This window comes from Delphinapterus leucas, chromosome 6 (genome assembly GCF_059928025.1).
Source record: "Delphinapterus leucas isolate spDelLeu-1000000601 "Yukka" chromosome 6, BTC_Dleu_Yukka2, whole genome shotgun sequence".
Lineage (NCBI taxonomy): Eukaryota > Metazoa > Chordata > Mammalia > Artiodactyla > Monodontidae > Delphinapterus > Delphinapterus leucas.
Genome location: NC_143134.1, coordinates 119,078,526 through 119,090,976, shown reverse-complemented (window position 1 = coordinate 119,090,976; position 12,451 = coordinate 119,078,526).

Here is a 12,451-nt window from a genome sequence, read left to right as displayed (position 1 = left end):
AATCCCCCGAAACAAAGTGGTTAGTGGCCACGCACAAATGTACAATATACACCCTGTGGTGTACGTTTGTTTGGAGTTTTGGCCACCCACAATACTAAAATACAGCCACTTGACTTCCTATCCTCCCTTGCAGCTGAAGCATGGGTGTCATGGGCTGCACCCATCATATACACTCATGCTGGCCTTTGGGTCCAGAGCCAGACAAAGAAGCTGCTGGCCCCTTGGTGGCAGTGACAACAAGATCACGTTCCCGGCGTGGTGGGGCAGTGGTGCTAGCCACAGCCTATAGTTATCAGACTGGGGCTGCGATGGCTTTGGGGGCTGGTTTCCACCTGGTTAGCACCAAGCATGAAATCCCTAGCTCACGTGTGAGCACCCAGTTGCACTGCTTAAATCAGCAAAAGTTAGCTTCTGTTGCCTACAATTAAGAACAGTGCTCCGTTCCTTCAGGTAACGGATACCAACAGACTTCCCCCAACAAAGAGGGTCACGTGACCCTAATCATACTGTCCCATCTCTCCAGCTACAGTGATTGGTCTAGAGATGGGCCTGTGACCCAAGTAGAGCCAACCAAAATACTTCCCTAAGATTGGTCTAGAGATGGGCACGTGACCCAAGTGGAGCCAATCAACATCCTTCCCTGGGATATTTCTACTGGGGAAGAATCTTTCGTGTTTCCAGGCTAACAAGACTCAGAGGCTGTGAGTGGGGGAGACGCCAGCAGCCATGTTCCCTACCCCCAGGGGGGAGACCATCTGCATTAGGAGAGAATGAAGCCAGCACAGACAAGAAGCAGAGGGAGGAAGAGAGAGAAGTCCCTGCTCCCCACCCCCTACTTTCTGTGGTGTGATCATATGAATTGATAAGTTCCCTTTTTTTGTTTAGGCTTTTTTGGGTTGGGTTTCTGCCATTTATAACAAAAGTCTGAAATATTGAAGGTGGAGAAGTTTTGTTTTATTCACGAGATGGCCTCATGGGCCTGTCTTTCTCTTGAGATGGCGGCTGACTTACGGTTAAAAGGAACAAAATCCCTGAGCACTGAAACATCATTGGCAGAATAGGCCAATATTAGTCAGTCAGCAAATACTTTCTGAGCATCTTCCTAATGTCAGGTCCTGGCCTAGGCACTTTCACAGCATGTGAAATGGTCTGGCATCCAGCAAGCACTCAATAATTGCTGGGTACAACAAGCTATTATTATCATTGGTTCTGATTATCTCCTTCCCATTTAAAACTCAGAGAGCTGGGGGCAAGTGACTGGAGGGAGCGGGTTCAACATCTGGGATGGGTTGTTTCCCCTTTCTTTCCCCCAAACATTTCTAATTAAAGCCCCACCACCACTACCACCACCACCAAGTGGCTCCTCCTAGTTCTGTGAACTTGACAAAGGGAAAAATATATTTTTTGAAGTAACCAGACCACTGTGCTCGGAGGGAGTTGATGACCTGTTCTTGGAGGAAGTGATCCACTTTAAATACAGTTCTTTCAAAATTAAGGAGTTCGCTGAATTCCAACGTGTAAACTTCTGGCCAATTCTCCCCTGCTGGCGTAGGGAGCATAGTTCTGTGCCTCCTGTGTCTGGAAAGAAAGAAACCCTACTCCCCCAAGCTCCTTTAGGGTGTCCCACAAATTAATGCGTTGAATGACAGCTTGGCCTCTGTCTGACCTTCAGGCCCAACTCGGCAAGACGTCATAGCCCGAAGAAACACAAGTGCGGCTCAAAGGCATCAAAGAGTCAAGTCAGTCTTTACCGAAGACTCTTGGAGTACTGGCAGAGGGGGGATTACACCTCATGATATTTTGCTCAGCTCCCTAAAAGTCCCCCTTCAACACGTCTCCCCTGAAGCCCTCTCATCCTCACAGCTGCGCCTCTAAATTTCTCCTCTTCACTCCCTTCCAAATCAAGTATTTTCTCCTTCATAGCAATGAGCTCTTTTTTAAATGCAACTTAACTTAGCCCCTTTCGACTTATCCTAACTTCTCTAACCATTACTCCTTATCAGCCCACAAAGTCTCAGAGAAAACAACAAAACGTTTATTAGGAGGTCAGGGAGGGGGAAAGGCAGTGAATACCCAGACTCCATCAAACTTCCCTCCTCAACAATGTCATAAGAAATGAAAAGTTAGTTCTAGGCATATGTGTGTTTGGATGTACATAGGTGACGTCTGAAACTCAGCTGTTAACCATGAATTCTCCCTTAGGAAGCAGGGGGACTGTGGAGATTCAAACCCATGTGTGTCTGCCTCCCAAGATGGTGCAATGAACAACCCAGTGCAGCCGTGAGGACTCAGGCATCTTGTCCTTCAAAAGTGCCATTTTGACCCCTACTTGAGCAGCTGCTACGTGTGGTGACTCAGCTTCTCTTAGTAATTGATAGAACCAGCAATGATACAGAATAACTGAGCACCACCATCAACCACCTGTATCTAACTGACATTTCAAACTCTTTTATTTGTTCGTTTCACTTTTTTAATTGAAGTATATTTGATCCACAGTGTTGTGGCAGTCTCTGCTGTACAGCAAGGTGACTCAGGTATACACATAAACATTCTTTTTTTATATTCTTTTCCATTACAGTTTATCACAGGATATTGAATATAGTTTCCTGTGCTATACATTAGGACCTTGTTGTTTATCCATTCTAAATGTAAGAATTTGTATCCACCAACCCCAAACTCCCAGTCCATCCCTTTCCCTCCCCCTCCCCCTTGGCAACCACAAGTCTGTTCTCTATGTCTATGAGTCTGTTTCTGTTTTGTAGTTAGGTTCATTTGTGCCATATTATAGAACACTCCACCCAACAATTTCAGAATTCACATTCTTTTTGATTGCAACTAGGAGACCAAGGTAGACCAGATCCTGGGTCATAATAAACCTTAACGAATTTAAAAGAATTAAAATATACAAAGTATGTTCTCTGACCATAGTGGAATTAAACTAGAAATCAATAAGAAAAATGAAAAAGACAATGTATCAAAATATTTGGGATGCAGGTAAAGCAGTGTTTAGGGGAAAGTTTATAGCATTAAATGTTCATATTAGAAAAGAAAGGTCTCAAATCAATCATTGAGGCTTCCATTTTAAGAAACTAGAAAAAGAGGCTTAAAATATATCCAAAGCATAAGGAAGGAAATAGATAAGAGCTGAAATCAATGAAGTTGAAATCAGGAAAATGACAGAGAAGATCAGTGAAACCAAAAGCTTGTTCTTTGAAAAGATCAATAAAATGGATAGACTGCAAGCAAACTGACAAAGGAAAACAAAAAAATTATCAATATCAGGAATGAAAGAAAAGAGGTCACTACAGGCACACAGACATGAAAAGAATAGCAAGGAATAGAACAATTCTGTGCACATAAACTCAAAAATTCATATGAAATGGCGAAATTCTTCCAAAATAACAAAGTACCAAAACTCACCCAAGGTGAAATAGATAACCTGACTCATCCTATAACTCATAAAGAAATTGAATTTATAGTTTAAAAGCCTTCCAAAAAGGAAGATTTCTTGCCCGAATAACTTACTGGTGAATTGTACCAAATATTTAAAGAGAGGAGAAAACCCTACCCAATAAAAGGGAAGGGAACACTTTGTAACTCATTTTTTGACACAACCTGATATCAAAACGAGATAAAGACAAACAATCAAAGAAAACTACAGACCAATATTTCTCATGAACAAAGATGCAAAACTCATCAACAAACCATGAGCAAACCAAATTCAGAAATAGATAAAAAGAATAATACACCAAGACCAAGTTGGTTTATCCCAGGAATTTAAGACTAGTTCACTGTTCAAAAGCAATCAGTGTAACCCACCATACGGTCAGCCTAAAGAAGAAAAACCTCATTGTAGTTTTGATTTGCGTTTCTCTAATCATTAGTGATGTTGAGCATTCTTTCATGTGTTTGTTGGCAGTCTGTATATCTTCTTTGGAGAAATGTCTATTTAGGTCTTCTGCCCATTTTTGGATTGGGTTGTTTGCTTCTTTGATATTGAGCTGCATGAGCTGCTTGTAAATTTTGGAGATTAATCCTTTGTCAGTTGCTTCATTTGCAAATATTTTCTCGCATTCTGAGGGTTGTCTTACTACCAAATATAAAATAGATAGCTAGTAGGAAGCAGCCGCATAACACAGGGAGATCAGCTCCGTGCTTTGTTTTTTGTTTGTTTGTTTTAATTTATTTTTGGCTGTGTTGGGTCTTTGTTGCGGTGCATGAGCGGGGGCTAATTCTTGTTGCGGAGCACGGGCTCTAGGCGTGCAGGTTTCAGTAGTTGTGGCATATAGGCTCAATAGCTGTGGCTTGTGGGCTCAATAGTTTTGGCTTGTGGGCTCTTGAGTTCAGGCTCCGTAGTTGTGGTGCACGGGCTTAGTGGCTCCACAGCATGTGGGATCTTCCCGAGCCAGGGCTCGAACCCATGACCCTTGCATTGGAGGCGGATTCTTAACCACTGCGCCACCAGGGAAGCCCCTCAGCTCCGCTTTGTGACCACCTAGAGGGGTGGGATAGGGAGGGTGGAGGGAGACGCAAGAGGGAGGAGTTATGGGGATATATGTATATGTATAGCTGATTCACTTTGTTATAAAGCAGAAACTAACACACCATTGTAAAGCAATTATACTCCAATAAAGATGTTAAAAAAAAAAGGAGATAAACCACATGATCATATCAATCAATTCAGAGAAAGAATTTGACAGAATGCAATATCCATTCTTGAAAAAATTCTCAGCCACAGGAATAGAAGTGAACTGACTCACCCTGATAAATGGCAACTACAAAACAAAAACGAAAACACACAGCTAACATCAGACTTATTGCTGAGAGACTGAACACCCTCCCCCTAAGATTGGGAGCAAGGAAACAATGTCCACTCTCACCACTCCTTTTCGACATCATACTGGAAGTCCTAGTCAGTATAACAAGGCAAGAAAAAAGTGGGTGGGGGTGGGGAGAGAGCTGGCTATAGACTGGAAAGAAAGAAAACCGTCCGGGGCTTCCCTGGTGGCGCGGTGGTTGAGAGTCCGCCTGCAAATGCAAGGGACACGGGTTCGTGCCCCGGTCCGGGAATGATCCCACATGCTGCGGAGCCATGGCTGCTGAGCCTGCGCGTCCGGAGCCTGTGCTCCACACGGGAGAGGCCACAACAGTGAGAAGCCCGCGTACCGCAAAAAAAAAAAAAAAAAAAGGAAAGAAAGAAAACTGTCCATATGCTGAAAACTACAAAGTGTTGATGAAAGGAAGCAAAGAAAACCTAAAGGAATGAAAAGACATACTGTGTTTATGGATTGGAGACTCAATACAGTAAAGATGTCAATCCTCCACACACTGATCCGTAGACTTAATGCAATTCCGATACAAATCCTAGCAGTCTCTAAGACATAAAGAAACCAGTTCTAAAATTTATACTGAAAGACAAAGAAACCAGAATAACCAAAACTATTTTGGAAAAGAGGGTTAACGTGGACAGACTCCCAATACTCAGTTTTAAGAGTTACTATACGGCAGACGTTATCAATCAAGTCAGTGTGGTACTGGTGAAGGAAGAGCTACATGGATCAATGGAACAGCACAGGAAGTCCAGATATAGACACACATAATTATGGCCAGTTGATTTTTGACAGAGGTGCAAAGGCAATTCAATGGAGAAAGGATAATCATTTCAATGAACGGTCTTGGAACCATTGGATATCCATATGCAAAAACTCAACAATGACAAAAAACAAAAAACCTTGCCCTAAACTTCACATCTTATACAAAGATTGACTCAAATGGGTCATAGATCTAAATATGAAAAAACATGAAACTATAAAACTTAAAAAAAAAAAAAGAGGATAAGATATTCATGATCCAGGGCTAGGCAATGAGTTCTTAAACATACCACCAAAAGTACAATCCATAAAAGAAAAAACTGACGAACTCCATCAAAATCAAAAATGTTCATTCTGTGAAAGACTGTTAAGAGAATGAAAAGACAAGCTACAGACTGTGAGATCACACGCCCAATAAAGGACTTGTATCCAGAATGTATAAAGAACTCTGAAAACCCAACTGTAAGAAAACAACCCCAAGAAGACATATAGAAGGCAAATGTTCAATATTATTAGCCATCAGGGATATGCACATTAAAGCCATTGTGACATGCACTACATACCTAGCAGAAAAACAAGATTTAAAAAAAAAAAAAAAAAGACCAACGATACCAAATGCTAGTGAGGAGGTAGAGGAACCAGAACGCTCATTCATTGCAGGTGGAAAAGCAAAATGGTTCCTCCACTCCGGAAAACAGTTTGTCAGTTTAAAAGTTAAACATCCACTTGCTGTGGGACCCAAATGTCCCACTCCTAGGTATTTACTCTAGAGAAATGAAAATTTATGTTCATACAAAAACTTATACGTGAATGCTTATAGCAGCTCCATTCATAATCACCAAAGCAGGGAAATGACCCAAATATCCTTCAATGGGTGAATGGATAAACCGGCCTCAGAAGGTTACACACTGCATCTTGGTTCACACCCTCTGGAGCTTCCCAGGTGAAATCTGAAACTGGCCTCTGTACTTGGAGGACAGGAGAGACCAAAGAAAGAGGCAGGTCACTCCAGATTGGTAGGTGGCAGGGTTAATAAGCAAAGGGACTGACTTACGGGGCTTGTCTTGGGTGGCTGCTGGACAAGTAGATCTCCACACCTACCAGCCAGAAGCTTCAAGTTTCTGTAGAGGCCTTACCTGGGTGCAGTCACATCTGTCGTCCAGATGGTCTCAACTACACCATACTCGCTCAAGGCTGTGTCCCTGAGAACGGCTCCCACTGTGGGAAATGTGGGCAGAACTCCACTCCAAGAACAGGGAGGGAGTGAGGAGCCTCTCACTGCCTGGATCCAGCTCTTGGGTGGACCAGCCATCACGTCCTCGTGATGACCTTCTCCAACACTGCGTACTTCCGTTTATATGATATTCTCAAAAAGACAAAACTATTATAGTGATACAGTGATGAGGACAAGTCAGTGGTTGCTGTGGGTTAAGGGAGGGGTAGGTGTGACTACAAGGGCAGCATAAAGGAATTTGTTTGAGGTCATGGAACTGCTCTGAATCCTGGTGGTGGTAGTAGTTATGCAAATGTATACATATGTTAAAAAATTCACAGAACTTTATGCCAAAAAATAAAACCAGTTTTACTGTATTTCAATTCAAAAAACAAAATAGGGACTTCCGTGGTGGTGCAGTGGTTAAGACTCCATGCTTCCACTGCAGGGGGCGCGGGTTCAATCCCTGGTCCAGGAACTAAGATCCTGCATGTCGCATGGTACAGCCAATAAAGAAATAAAGAAATGATTAAATTAAATTAAAAGGTAAAATTTAAGAATACAGAAGCCTAAAAAGTTAATGTAGATTAGTAAGAGCTATCAACATATAGTTCTGAAAAGAACTTAATGTATATGAATTTTTAAATAAAAATATTTATCTTATCATAAAAACAAGACATGTTCATTACAGAAATTTAGAAACACTGAAGACACGATGAAATTTTCACCATTCCTTAAACCAGTTACCCAGTGATACCCCACTGTTATTACCTTGGTGAATACAACTTCAGACCTCTGTCTGCCTTGTGTCCTAGTCCATCTGGGCTGCTGTAACAAAAACACCACAAACTGGGTGGCTTATAAACAACAAAAATCTATTTCTTACAGTTCTGGAGGCTGGGGAGTCTGAGATCATGGACACCAGATCCATGTCTGGTGAGGGCCGCTTTCTGGTTCATGGACAGCCTTCTTCTCTCTGTGTCCTCACATGGCAGAATGGGCAAGGGAGCTCTCTGGGGCCTCTTTTAAGGCACAAATCCCATTCATGAAGGCTCTACCCTCATGACCTAATCACCTCCGAAAGCCCCTACCTCCTAATACCATCACCTTGGGGGTTAGCATTTCGACATATGAATTTGGGGGGGTGGGGGACACAAACATTCTGTCCATAGAACCTTGTTTTTAACAAGAATGACATCATCCCGTGTCTATAGTTCTGGAATCTTCTTTTTTACTAACAGTATGTCATGAAAGGGTCTTCTACAACCGGATTTTTGGTGGCTGCTTTGTAATCCATTGGACCATGAGTATACCATAACCTGTTTAGCCAATGCCCTATAATTAGATATGTATGTTGTGTCCTGTCTTTAATATTACATATGTGGAGGCAAATTTTTCAAAATGATGAAACTTCTTGTACAAATAAATAGTGCTGCGTGGCCAAGTCCATTAGCAAGGGAATCGGCAGAGTGAAACAGATTGGGGTTGTATATAGCTGCTGCAAGAAAGAACGTGGATATAGATTGCTAAATTAGATACAGCACTGGGATCATCTTTGAGGTTATTTTCTAACCTGGCAGAAAAGAAAACCTTTGCACCTAATCAGTTCTCTACAAATTACCCTCTAACTTCACAGAGTTGTAAAAGATCTGATCCTTAATTGATGGCGATTAGAAAGTCGGAGGAAGTTACGACTCCTGAGAGAATCAGTTGACCCTCACTGGGCTTGTTAGAAAATGTTCTACCACGACATTAAAAGGATGCCAAGCCCTATTTTTGCCTTATTTCCATTTTTTGCATTTTCTCAACACAAACAAAGCAATGGTGATCATGGCTATTACTTTCATTCACACTCAGGGAGCACATTGTAGCTGAATTTTTGCACATATCCATAATCATTTTCAATGGAAAATTTTCCACAAGCAGGTTTCTGAGTTGAAGAGAGCATGTATTTATGGCTTTTGATACATATTGTAAATTACCCTCAAAAAGTCTGTACCGATATATCCTTCTGTCTGCAGCGGGTGGAAGTCTTTACTCTCCTCTGCCCTCCCCACTATTGAATGTTATTTTGAAAATCTGTACCAAGATGGGAGATGAAAATGTCTCATACTTATTTTTGTCTACCTTTCTTGGTTTACAAATAAAGTTGAACATTTTCAACATGCTTTCTGGCCATGAAAATGGTGTTTTTAAGAAAATACAATTTACCTACGTTCATAGCAGCACTATTCGTAGTAGCCAAGACATGGAAACCACCTAAATGTCCATCAATAGGTGAATGGATAAAGAAGATGTGGTACATATATACAATGGAATACTACTCAGCCATTAAAAAGAATGAAATAATGCCATTTGCAGCAACATGGATGGACCTAGAGATTATCGTACTAAGATAAGTCAGAAAGAGAAAGACAAATACCATATGATATCACTTATATGTAGAATCTAAAATACGACACAAGTGAACATACCTACGAAACAGAAACAGACTCACAGACATAGAGAACAGACTTGTGGTTGCCAAGGGGGAGAAGGGTGGGGAAGGGAAGGATTGGGAGCTTGGGATTAGCAAATGCAAACTAGTATAAATAGGATGGATAAACAACAGGGTCCTACTGTATAGCACAGGGAACTCTGTTCAATATCCTGTGATAAACCATAAGAGAAAGAATATGAAAAAGAATATATATGTATAACTGAGTCACTTTGCTGTACAGCAGAAATTAACACAACATTGTAAATCAACTATACTTCAATAAAATTTTTTTAAAAAACAAAAAAAGAAAAATACAATTTTAAAATCTATCGAGTCCATTTATAATATTAATAGCCATTTACTCAGCCTCTCTGAGCCTCTATTTTCTCGTCTGTAAAATGGGGATAATAATACCCACCTCCAAGGTTGTTGCCCTCAGTTCCCTAGGATCACCTCCCAAAAAACCTCTTGTCTTCGAATCCTTAACTCACAACCTTTTCTGGGGGATCTGAAATTAAGACAGCGACTAAAGCACAAGTGAACAGTGACATCCAGCACAGTCCAGAGAGAGAAAACTTCAGCCTTTAGATCTGGAGAATTCCTAGGATGGGACTTGAGCCTCTGGCCCTTAGAGTTTACCGTGTCAAAGACCCTCTGACTAGTGGGGCTTCCTGTGGAGGTCTGCCTGGAGGAGGAATAGCAATGAGGATCATCATATCATTTGTTGAGGTTTTCTTTCTTTTTTTTTCTTCCAGTTTTATTGAGATATAATTGACATACAGGACTGTATAAGTTTTTTGTTTTTTGGGGTTTTTACGTGGTACGCGGGCCTCTCACTGTTGTGGCCTCTCCCGCTGCGGAGCACAGGCTCCGGACGCGCAGGCTCAGCGGCCATGGCTCACGGGCCCAGCCGCTCCGCGGCATGTGGGATCCTCCCGGACCGGGGCACGAACCCGTGTCCCCTGCATAGGCAGGTGGACTCTCAACCACTGCGCCACCAGGGAAGCCCTGGACTGTATAAGTTTAAGGTACATAGCATAATGACTTGACTTACATACATCCTGAAATGATTACCACGATAAGCTTAGTGAACATCCATCATCTCACATAGATACAAAATTAAGGAATGTTGAGTGTTTTCTATGTACAAAGTTTCTGTGCATCGCTGTATGAGTCTCACACTGACCCCGGGAGGCAGATCCCGGGAGCCACTTGGACGGTCTGTCCTTAGTCAAACCCACTATGGAGTGGAGCTTCCCTCTCTCCCAGGGATCTATATGGGCTTGGTGACCCCCCTCTTAAAGGGTAGGGAGCACCTCAAAAGGAAGGATGTCCTGATACCTGCTACAACGTGGATGAACCTCAAAAACATCATGCCAAGTGGAAGAAGCCTGACCCAAAGGGACAAATACCGCATGATTCCATTTACATGAAACATACAGAAGAGACAAAGCCGTAGAGACAGAAAGCAGACTCGTGGCTGCCAAGGACCGGAGACAGGGGACGACGGGAGTGACTGCTTAATAGGAACAGGGCTTCTTCTTTGGGTGATGAAAGTGTCTTGGAACTAGACAGAGGTGACGGCCGCATGACATCGTGAATGTACTAAATGCCATTGAATCGTACGCGTTAAAATGATTCATGGTCAACTTTATGTTACACGAAATTTACCTCGATTTGAGAAAAAATGACTCAGGAGAGGAACAACGTTGCTGCCTAATGTCTAAACAATTAGAGCGTTTACGCTCTCCGTTAATAACTGCCGATGTGTAGTCAGTAATACACAGCATCAGAAAGTAATGCTCAAACTTCATGGGAGTAAAAAGATCTTTTTTCCCCTGTGTTTTTGGTATGGATCTGTTAAATATTTGAACCCGTTCCACTGGTATAATTTGGTTTGGTCTTTCATTTTTGTAGCGCACTCACAGCACCAGGGTGTTAAATATATTGTTTTTTTAATTGTAAAACACACGCACACACACAGAGATTTGGGACAGAAGCTGGTCAGAGTCACCAGTCAGTGCTTCCACTGGATCTGAACCTCTTCCGGTTGACATGAGGCCAGGGCGTTGTTATGGTGACACCCTGCAAGTGGCTGTGTGTCCTGGCTGGCGCTGCCTGGAGAAGCTCCTTCCACTTGTAAAGTAATAGAGACATGTTATAAATCATTTCATTTCACTTTATGGGGAACATTTCATCATCCTTCTCCATCCCCTGCGTCTTTCTAACCTCTCAATTTTCCTCTGGCCCGAGTGAAGCTCAGCCCACTTTGCACTGGGTATCGATCTGGGGAATTTCCAAGAATCGATTCTCATAACAGAGGCTGCCAAAGAGCAGGGTTGAATTTGATGCAAACTCAACACAGGCCCTGGGGCCAGCTTCCCTGTGAATCCTCCCGGCTCCAGAAAAGTGGGGGGCAAGGAGCAGCAAGGGCAAGGTCAGGTCTAAACCCCTCCTTAGATGCGCTTGGCAGCTTTGACCATGAACACCTGGGCCCCACCTGAGTGGGAGGCAGGGGCTTTCTCCTGCTGTTTGCACAAAACATCCCTTTCCCACCTCGAGGAATTTCGGGCTCTAAGATGCTCTAGAGACAACTCCCTGGGCAGTTGTAGGGGCATCTGTAGGCAGGGCAGATGCAGTGTTAGCGCAGAGGGAGCCTGCCTCTGCTACTGACTGGCTCAGCATGAGCTCCTGACTCAAGGGTGTTTTCCTCTTGGACTCGGACCCTGATCAGGATCTAGAGTGCAGTTTCTCCAGTGGCTGGGGCAGTGAGAAACAGAAGCTAGGAGCCATATTGCTGGATCAAAATTGGACCAAACGAAAGGGCAGCAACTTTGGGGCAGGGAGAACTGGATAATAACAATAATATTAACTGCTTCCATTTACAGAAGGGCTTCAGACACATCATTTTATTGATTCTCACCGACGGCCCTATGAGAAATGGGCTTCTGGCTTCTCTCATCCCCACTTGACAGATGAGAAAACTGAGGCTCAGTCAGGTTCACAGTCAATATTAGCCCAGATCCCACAGCTGGTAGGGGTGTAGCCAGGACTGGAACCCAGGGAAAAAACATAACTACATTATGAGACGGGAAACTTTGGGAGAAGAGGAAAACCCTTCCTCACCCCTCGCCTCCTCTGCAGTGTTTAATTTATAGCCAGCTGGTA